This window comes from Tenrec ecaudatus, chromosome 4 (genome assembly GCF_050624435.1).
Source record: "Tenrec ecaudatus isolate mTenEca1 chromosome 4, mTenEca1.hap1, whole genome shotgun sequence".
Lineage (NCBI taxonomy): Eukaryota > Metazoa > Chordata > Mammalia > Afrosoricida > Tenrecidae > Tenrec > Tenrec ecaudatus.
Window position 1 is genome coordinate 4,700,001 of NC_134533.1, and position 9,606 is coordinate 4,709,606.

Below are 9,606 nucleotides of genomic sequence, written 5' to 3' on the forward strand. Positions count from 1 at the left end.
CTTGGAGTTTTTATATTTCTCATTTCTTCGTGTTTTCTCACTGTGCTCGCTAGTAATTCTGGAGCCACTGACGCCACCACGATGACAGTGGGCTCTCTGTCCCACCTGGAGCGGCAACCCTTTGAGACTTTCCTAGTCAGCAGGAGTGGCTGAGATGGATCCGTTTTACTCCGTCCACCTCCTCTTACTTTATCAAGAATGCTGCCTTCCCAGCCGTGTTGCTGCTGTTGTTGTTAGGTGCCATCGAGTCGGCCCCAGCGCACAACAACCCTACGCACAAGAGAACGCAACACTGCAAGGGCCTGCGCTGTCTTCACACTGCTCCTTTGCCCGTTGGTGCAGCCACTGTGTCCGTCCGTCTCGCCGAGGGCCTTCCTCTGGCTCGCTGCCCCTCCACTTGCCCAAACAAGAGCCCTCCTCCAGGGACGGGTCTCCCCTGACCACACGTCCAAAGTATGGAAGACGAAGTCTCACCATCCTTGCTTCTAAGGAGGCCTCTGGCCTTGCCTCTTCCCAATCATAGAGATACTTATTTACTTATATCACCCCTCCTCCCAAAACAAACCAAAAAAATCCCCAAGGCCTTCAAGTTGACGCTGACTCACCGTGACCCTGTAGGACAGAGCAGACCTACCCCTGCTGCCTGCCAAGGCTGTCCCTCTCCAGAGCAGCAGACAGCCTCTCCTTTGTCCTGCACAGCTGCTGGTGGGTTTGAACCGCTGACTTTGAGGTTAGCAGCCCAGCGTAGAATCCCAGGGCTCCTTTACCCCCGGTCAGGTCAATCAATATAATCAATTATATGAGTCCGTTTCCTATGACTGAACTGTGCTTCTGATTTTGATTCGATAATTGTTTATGTTTAATCCCCCCGGATGTTGACAAGGCACATTTTCCCTAAGCTTTCGCCAAGTTTGGGCCTTTCCATTCTGCTCTCCTCGCACGCGCCTTAAAAAGACCCTCTTTGTGGTTCCCACCGAGCTCCACATGGTTGAAACAGCACTGGTGTCGAGGGTTCAGGGATGCTTCCCTGGAAGCCTTCCAGATTTGGCTCTTTTTTTGGGGGGGCTGTTAGTGGTTGGGGGTTGGTAACAGGAATCCGTCTCTAAAGTATAAAGGGAAGGAGAAAGTAAAAGTAAAATTGAAGACGGCAGGAAAGGCATTCCGCGTCCTGTGAGACAGCGTGCGCAGAGAGCCTTCTTTCTCTCGCGGCCACGTGAGTGTCTGGCTCGATTCCCCCCCTGACAGGTCGATCTTCTGGGGAGACCCAGAGTTTAACATTTGATCAACAAGTCGCACGGTCCCCAACCCCTTCCGCAAAGACCCCTCTGACATCTTTCCCGCCGCTGTCAGCGACGGGGGTTATGCTGTCTCCCCTCTGGGGTTCTCCAATACGGCGGCGGACAGAGCAGGGCCCAACCAAACCCCCTTTGCTGTTACGCTGCCTTCCGAGAGGGCATGGTTCCCCGGTCCAGTGCCCTCCTCCTGACCACGGTCTGATGGAGCCCGTCACCTTCCTATTCTTGTTTTCACTGGTTTCCTGGAGCGCACAGATGCCTTTTCATGTTTCCACCAGTAACTGGACTTCCTTTTATCCCCTGTGAATTACCTACTCAAGTCTTCTCTACATTAAAAAAAAATATTTTTTTTGCCCCTAATGGCCTTTTCCAACCTCCCCCTCCGCCCAGCCCCACATTGTTTTTCAAGGCCTCCTTCCATCTGAGGGGCTGTTTCGCCCGCGTTATGGTCGGTCAGCCAGGATGCTTCCTGGTGCGTGGGCTTGGCTCGAAGACTCAGGTAGCCGGCCCCCGGTGTGTACAGTGGTTTGCTCTGCTGGGCACGGGCCAAAGTGCGGTGATTCAGCCGTGGGCCGTGCAGATACTTTAGAACCTGCCGGTTCAAACATCCAGAACTAACTGGGGGAACTTGACTCAGTGACTCAACTCTTCTGTGTCCAGTTTCAACAAGCTCACGGCAGGCTGGGGGAAAACAAATTAAGAACACAAAGAAACCAGCCCTCCAGACACAGCCAGCAGCGACAAGAGCGCCTGTGAAACTTCCCAGAGTAACACGTGCTTCTGGCTACCAAGGGTCACGTCCCAAGTAAAGTAGACACACTGTGCGCTCTGCCCGGGGATAGTGATTCCAAGAAAGGACAACGGCCACTCCTTGGGGGCAGGCTTCTGGGGGAGCTCCACGCGCCCCTGCTTTGTAGCTGTCTGCGAGAGAACATCGGCACGAGATAAGGATGTAAACGCAGAGTCGAGGTGTTGCCCCGCTGGTTCCCACCCTTGGGTGTAGTCAGGCTTTGTCAAGGGTGGACCTGGGTGCCTGCATTGCTAGCTCCTGGCTGATAACCTTCCTGGGAGGGTGCAGGGTGGAAATGGAATGTGGGAGCGCTCGGACAGAAGAGAGCTGGGGACACTGCTTTATAAGCCGAGCAAACCGCAGGTTCAGGTCCCACCTCTTGGGAAGTCATGTTGGTTGGTTGGTTGGTATGTAATGTTGACATCTTTCTTTTCCTCCAGCTCCTATCAGGGTGGACCCCTAAGGGCCTGCATATACTGAGTGCAACGGGGAGTTGGACGTGTCCACTAAGGGGTAGGAGGAGACAGGGGTCAGTGGACGGACACATGGCCAGCTACAAAGGTCCCCACCCACGGACTGCCTCACACAGAGAGGGGGCCCTCGTGGGAGCAGAGGGCTTCAGTCCATGAGACTGTGGCAAGGCTGGCTCACCCATGGTGATGGACGCACCACAGGGAGACCCAAATTGTTGGCCCGCTCGGTGGTAGGTGGAAAGTTCAAGCCCACCCCAAGGCTTGGTGGTCTCCTTCTGAAGCTTCAGCCTTGCAGAAGCCCAGAGAGCGTAGTTCTGCTCCGATGTGCATGGGGTCTCCAGGACTCAGGACTGATTGGATGGCCAAGGACTCTGGTCATGGAGACCCCAAACTGTCCATGCTGCCGGGTCGATTCTGACTCGTAGAGCCCCGGCAGGACAGAGTACCACTGCCCGTCTTTATGAGAGCAGACTGTCTCATCTTTCTCCCTCGGATCGGCTGGTGGGTTTGAACTGCTGGCCTTACGGGTTAGCAGACCAATCCATAACAAACTGCACCAACAGGGTCCGTTCTGGCTACGTAAGAACTTACTGACAGGGAAGAGGGGAGGGATGAAGGGATATATGGGCACTCCATACTTTCTGAAGAATTATCCTGGAAACTGAAAATGGACCTAAAAGAGAAAAGTATATAAATAACAAAACAAACAAACAAACAAACAAACAAACAAAGCTCCCCACCAAACTCCAGACAAATCGATGATGACAGACTCAGTCTGCTCCCCAAAAGATCGTCTTCCTCTCCCCCCTCTGCCGTCCCTCTTCCTCTGTCCCGACACAGTGTCCTAGATGCCCCGTGGGCTCCATGTGTCATCGACGACAGCCTCACTGTTGGTGTCCCAGGAGCGGGGACTGTGTTAGCCTGGGTCGACTAGAGAAACAAATTCATAGACACCCACATGTGTGTAAGAGAGAGTTTTATATCAAAGAGCAATTTAATATTGAGAAAACATCCCAGCCCAGCCCAGTCCAGATCAAGACCATAAGTCCGATATTACTGCATCTGTCAATACCAGTCCATAAAGTCCTCTTTAGATTCACATAACCATGCAATGACACCGAATGCAGGGAGCTCACAGCCCAGTGGGTGGAAAGTCTTGTGGATCCAGTGGTGGTGGAAGCATCTCCGTGCTGGTGTGGGTCTCCACGTGGCTCCTCCAGCTCCGAGGCTCTGGCTGCCGTCAGCCTGCCTCGATGTGGCTTGTCAACAAGAATGTCTCTCCGGAAGTGAGCATGTGTCTCACCTCCAGGTAAATGAAGTCATCCAGCTGTGACCTGATTGACAGGCTAAACTCCACCCCTTCATTCTTAAGTCTCAAGCTGACCACAGGGACTCTATCTCAGCCTGTCATGCTCTTGGGGGTGTCGTCAGGCAGAGTCCATACTGTGGATTGAATTCTGCTCCCTCCCCCGGGACCTCTCCCCCTCAAAACCCCACCCCACCCCCTAAACACATGCCAACTCAGCTAGGTCAAAATTCTGGGTCTTAGATAACTATCCGCCACCCAGCGATCTGAGTAATTTTCCGATGTGTTGAAAATTCTCACCTTTGTCATGTTGCTAGAGATTGATGTCGTCAAAGACTTCATCTCCCTTCAACTTGCAATCCACGCTCATGGAAGCAGCAGCCAAGAGATCCAATGGCGCATTGCGTGGGGGACATCGGCGGCGCCAGGCCTCTCTACAGTGTTCAAGAGCAAGGACGCCCTGCGAGGACTCCGGCGCCGCTGATCCAGCTGCAAGAGGTCCAATGCCTCACCTACACGTGTCAGTTGGACACTGAATAAGGAAGACAGAAGAATTGATGCACCTGGATTTTGTGGCTTGTGAAGACTATTCCAAGTGCCATGCACGGCCAGAAGGACAAACAAGCCCATCCTGGAACAAGTACGGCCAGGATGCTCCTTGGAGGCGAGGGTGGCAAGACTTGGTCTCGTGTGCTTGGGACGGGTGGTCAGGAGAGACCAGTTCCCAGAAAAGGGCATCGTACTTGGTAAAGTAGAAGGCCACTGCAAAAGACCCCAAGGTGGATTAACATCGAGGCTACAACAACCAGCTCAAACAGCACAATTGTGAGGATGGTACCGAACCAGGCGGTGTTCGGTCCTGTTGCCCAGGGGCTCAACAGGAGTTGGAACTGACTGGAGGGCACACCAGCACGAGCATGATGTTGATGGAACAGAGCACTGTCTACAGGAAGAGGTTGTATACTCCGGCAATCTCTTCTGAGATAAAGAAGAGATGAAACAATTAAGCAGCGTTCAGAGGGACCCCCTATCACCAAGAACGAAGAGCCTGGGAACTGAATGAGCCCTGGGAGCCCCAAGTTCCCCTGCTGCGACTCTCCTAGATCCAGGGGCAGATGTATGCCAAGATGCGGGAAGATCTCCAGGGGTCAGCGCTGATGGGAGTAGACAGGACCTTCCCCTTGTCCGACAGCAAGAGGCAGTCCTTCTCTGTAGCTCTCACACCATGGATTTGTTCCTCTGCCCCCCCACCCCCAACAGTGAGAAAATAGATTTCTGTTTGTGAACAACATCCTCTCGTGGAGAAATGCACAAGTAAAACGAAGGAGCCCTGCTGGTGTCCTGGTTACGCGTTGGGCTGCGACCTAAATGGTCATCAGTTCAAGACCCCCGTCAAGAGTAAGACTGGGCTTTCTACTCCCAGAGACAGTTGCAGTCTTGGGTACCCACAGGACTGGCTATGGGTCAGCACTGGCTCAATGGAACCGAGACAACTAGCATAGTCCTCAGGCTGTGCCCACCTCCACGGGTGGCTCTAAGTGGCTCAGCCCATCACACAGAGAAGCCACCAAAGAGGCTTCTCCTCCAGGTCCCAGTGACGTTCCCCAGCAATGCCGAACGCATGGGAGAAAGCATGACACGGTCTGGAGGATGGAGCAGGGTGAATGGGGTCACCCGCGTCACAATGGGGGAGGGGGTGGAGCAGACAATAACCGAGCCCAGCAGGGCAGAAAGGACCCTCCAGGAAGAAATGCTCAGAGCAGACTGCATCTGCTTGGGGAGTGGAGCACCTCGCTCATCTCCCCTCTATGTGAGAGTCTGAGGAGGGGGAGACCCCAGGGGGCATACCTGATCGTACCATCCTTGGAAACTACAGGTAAGGACCGATCAAGCAGACAGCCAATCAAACGGGGACCAGCTGACCCGTCCAGGACAAAGCAGGAGGACTGATCCCCAGAAGGCGAAGAAGAACCCACTCTGGAAAACGACCGGCAACAGAAGCCAGGGCAGGAAACAGACAGGACAGGAGACCGATGGACGCCGACCAAGCCGCAAAGGAGGAGAGAGGGATGTGTGTGGAATCAAAGCCAAGGGAAGGGCCATTTCCACGACTCCGGGGTTCCACCTGATCACTGTCCTATACATCAGAGGTGGAAGATGAAAGACACCAGAAACACACACACACACACAACCTAGCGACACTGGATACTGAAGTTACAACAATCAATGTGAGGGGAGCTGGTGGTCTCATTTAAAAGACGTTGAAAACTGGACAAGGCGTCCTGGTGGCAGAGACAGTTACTTGCTGGGCTGCTAGTTGCAAGGCCAGTGGTTCAAACCCACCCACGGCTCCATGGGAGGAAGATGAGGCCGTCTGCTCCTGTGAAGAATCACTGTCTTAGAAACTCCCAGGAGCATTCTACTCTGAGCTAGAGGATTGACGTGAGTCGGAATCGACGATGGCAGCGAGCTTGGTTTGGAAAATTTTGGGGGAAAACGTTTCAATTCAATTACCAGCCCTCTCACATGATGCACCTAAAAATACTAGGTGCCCAGAGGGCAAGAAAAAAAAGGTATGGTGTGGGTGGGTGGGGGTGTCATTCCATTGTCTCACCAACATTGTGAAACCCCTTGCATTTCGGACAAGTGCATGCATGCATGCGTGTATGGTGTGTGCATGTGTGTATGGTGCATGCATGTGTGTGTATGGTGTGTGCATGTGTGTGGTGTGTGTATGCTGTGTGCATGTGTGTGGTGTGTGCATGTGTGTGATGTGTGCATGCGTGTGGGGTGTGTGCATGTGTGTGATGTGTGCATGCGTGTGGGGTGTGTGCATGTGTGTGATGTGTGCATGTGTGTGGGGTGTGTGCATGTGTGTGTATGGTGTGTGCATGTGTGTGTATGGTGTGTGTATGGTGTATGCATGTGTGTGTATGGTATGTGCGTGCATGTGTACGTGGCTGCTAGCAGAAAGGCCAGTGGTTCGAATCCACCAGTCGCTCCAAGAGGGAGAGATAAGGCTGTCTGCAGACGTGGGGACCCTGTGAGCAGCTCCCCTCTGTCCTCTGGGCAGTCAGGGCTCCGAATTGACTCAGCAGCACCTGTGACACAGGGTTCCTGGGACTGTCTATCTTCACAGGAGCAAAAGGCCTCATCTTTCTCCCTTAGAAAAGCTGGTGGCTTTGAACTGCTGACCTTGTGGTTAGCAGACCAATGCGTGGCATATATGTATCTATCTATGTATATATGAATGTATATATGTGTGTATATACATGTGCACATACAGATACACATCTGCATATACATATAGGATACATATGCATATCATACGCACACACACACAGATAGTGGTTGCATGTTGGACTGAGACCCCCCAAGGTCAGCGATTCAACACCACCAGCCTCTCTAAGGGAGAAAGACGGAGCTTTCTACTCCCCTAAAGAGCTAGCGTCTCAGACACTCACAGGGGCAGTTCTACCCCGTCCTCCCGGGCCGCTGTGAGTCAGTCCCGATTGATGGCCATGTCTTTGGAGCTCTTTTGAGACACAAACATGCTTATACACCTAGACACATAAATATGAGGAAAATGTTTCTGGAAAAGGGGGAATTCAATGATAATGGGAAGTTTCCACACATTTCAGAAGCCCTCGTGTGTGTGTGTGTGTGTGTGTGTCTGTGAACTCACTTCTCATGGCTGGCGTGGCTGTCACAAGCACCCAAATCCCACTGTGCCATGACTGTGGACTCCAAGGAGACTTCTGCCCTGTGGCCACAGGGTTCCCGAGAGCCCTCTCCCAGGGGGGGCCCAAGCAGGAGCCGCTGCCACCCGCAGTGGCCGGACCTGGTCAAAGCCCCACTTGGAGACAAAGACAGTGCTCTGGTCGGTCACCAAGGTATAGAACGGGAGAGCAGGGACGGATGGAGGCGGAGAGAATCAACAGCCTGCGTTTATTATGCCGACCAAGCCCGAGGCGTGGACATGTTGGGAATCTGGGCGGACAAACACGCCCGTCAGACTCATTGAAACGTTCCCAAAGGGAGCGGACAATGAGTGCCCATTACAGCCGATGTTGACACATTGCGGAAAATGGAAGTGATGTCCAAGGAACAGCTTGTATAGAAATTGTACGACGGGAACATAGTTTTCTGTGTAAACTTTTACCGAAAAACAAACCAACAAGCCAACCCGCAGTAAAATAGCATTCAAACAAATACACTAACCTCGAGAATATCGAAGGCTTGGCCTTCGAGAAGGTGCTGGGTTAGGAGGCTCAGGACCGAGCTCCAGCAAACACTGAGGGACACAACTTAACTGCTCTCAGAAGCCAAAGCCACGCTCACTGCCATCGAGCGAGCTGGCAGGACAGGGCAGAACTGCCCCCGTGAGCGTCCGAGACAGTAACTTTGTACAGGGGTGGAACACCCTGTCTTTCCCCCATGGAGCCGCCGGTGAGTTCAAACCACTGACCTTACAGATCACAGTCCAGCACGTAACCATCACATCACCGGAGATCCGTAGAGACTCCAGCTAATAAAAGCGTAGCAACCATCCACCTTCTTCATACAGAAGAAGACCACAAGCATATTTGTTCTGTACACACGGGCTCCTAAGTTCCCAGGGTGAGATTCCAAATCCAAGAAGCACACACTAAGTCCGACAGTGTTTTAAAATGTATTTATGAATTTATTTTAAGCAGCTTTACTCCTCCGTCCACGTATCACATATAATTCAAGTGTGCAGTCCCACCAGGGGTTGAGCACAATCAATTGTAGGACATTTTCTGCTTCGTCGTACTCCTTGTTATTCGTGTAATTATTACAATTATTTTTAACTGTGTGAAAATGACACACAGCAAAGCCTTTCCAGTTTGACAACGTCTCCGCGTTTACTTCAGTGCCATTGACTGGCCTCTTGGTGTTGCGCCTTTTCCACTTTATTCCGCCACGTTGTCAGACAGGGTGCCACCATGGACGTAAAGTCAATGCCCTTAAGCAATAACTCTTCCTACTCCATCCGTGGTATCCACCGGTCAAGCGTGCTGTCGTTCTTCTGCTTTGGTAGTCTTCTTGAGGCAATGTCATGTATCATGCTTCCATAGTTGGCTCATCTTCAAAAAGAGTTGTATATAGATCATTACAATCAGTTCTAATGCTCCCTCCCCATTGTTTGCTCCCCAATTCTCTTTGCCCTCCCCACGCCCTGACCATCCCGTCATTTATTGCCTCTATGTCTCTATTGTCTCTACGTGGCAGTGACTCCTCTCCTGTCAACTGGCAAAGGGGTGGAGTCTAGCCTGTCAATCAGGTCACAGCTTGATGATCTCATTAGGAGGCCCGAAGATAATAAACAGCTCACTGGAGGCCAGATACACTCTCTGTTCCGTCTTCTTGCTGACAGATAAACCCCTCAGGATCAATAATGAGAGTAGCCATACCAGGAGGGTAAGGGGAAGGTGGGGGAAGAAAGGGAGAACTGATCACACTGATCTACATATAACCCCCTCCCAGGGGGATGGACAACAGAAAAGTGGGTGAAGGGAGACAGTGATCAGAGTAAGACATGGAAAATATATAAATTATTAAGGGTTTATGAGGGAGGGGAAAAATGAGGAGCTAATACCAAGGGTCAAATAGAAAGAAAATGTTTTGAGACTGATGATGGCAACAAATGTACAAATGTACTTGACACAATGAATGGATATATGTATGGATTATGATAAGAGCTGTATAAGCCCCCAATAC